Source organism: Octopus bimaculoides, chromosome 7 (assembly GCF_001194135.2).
Source record: "Octopus bimaculoides isolate UCB-OBI-ISO-001 chromosome 7, ASM119413v2, whole genome shotgun sequence".
NCBI classification, from domain to species: Eukaryota; Metazoa; Mollusca; class Cephalopoda; order Octopoda; family Octopodidae; genus Octopus; species Octopus bimaculoides.
Window position 1 is genome coordinate 77477557 of NC_068987.1, and position 999 is coordinate 77478555.

Consider the following 999-nt stretch of genomic DNA (forward strand, 5'->3'; position numbering starts at 1 on the left):
GTGCTGGTGGTGCCGGTGCTGGTGGTGGTGCTGGTGCTGGTGGTGCCGGTGCTGGTGGTGGTGCTGGTGTTATTGCTGCTGCTGCTACTGCTGCCACAGCTGTTGATTTTGATTACTTCCAGGTCAGCTCTGATCAAGCAGATCAAAGATCAAAGACCCGCGCCCATCCAGTTTTATGTTTTTTGTTGTTGCTTATGTTCAGACTTAACATTATCCAATACATAATTCCTTATTTCAGAGAATAAGATATGATTTGAGAGAAACTATGCTGTTATTTCTCGCAGGCTAAAAGACCACAAATAGGTTCCCTCACTGAACCAAAACCAAAACCACTTCTCAGCATATTCGGTAGGATAAAAATTTAATATCTGTTCTGTTCCAACCAGCTTTAAAATCTGATGTGTTCTTAATATGAGAACTTCGATTTTAAATTGAATTTTGATTATCGACGAAGATGTTGGTGTTTGTTCCATCTTTGCTATGATCTGATTTCGTATTGCAAAAATGAGATACGTGTTGTAGCACATGGTTATCTTTACATTTTCCTTGTTTCAGTCACTGGAATGCGACCATTCTAGGGTACCACATTGAAGGGTTTAGTCGAATAAATCCGACTACTTATATGTTTAAGTCTGGAACTTATTCTATCGACCTTGTTGCCGAACCGCTGTGTTACAGGAGCGTAAACAATTAATACTGGTTGTCAAACTGTGAGGGAGAACGAACAAACGCATTCAAAGACAGACAGACAGACAGACAGACAGACAGACAGACAGACAGACAGACAGATAGATAGATAGATAGATAGATAGATAGATAGATAGATAGATAGATAGATAGATAGATAGATAGATGAACAGAGAGACAAATAGGTTTCTTTATTAGCCACACAGGGCTCAACACAGAGGAGACAAAATACAAATGTAGAGTTTTTCTGTTCGAAGGGGGCGAAAACAAAGCAGTAAAAAAAACAAAAGTGGTGACAACGATGAAAAAAAA

General features: G+C 39.3%; 1 non-coding gene across 1 annotated transcript; it reads left to right on the forward strand.

Annotated features, from left to right (window-relative positions):
* Positions 1 to 328: 328 nt before the first annotated feature.
* Positions 329 to 525, forward strand: LOC128248409 (U2 spliceosomal RNA). The gene has a single exon (XR_008264654.1). It is a non-coding gene; the product is annotated as a U2 spliceosomal RNA (small nuclear RNA).
* The last annotated feature ends 474 nt before the right edge of the window (positions 526 to 999 follow it).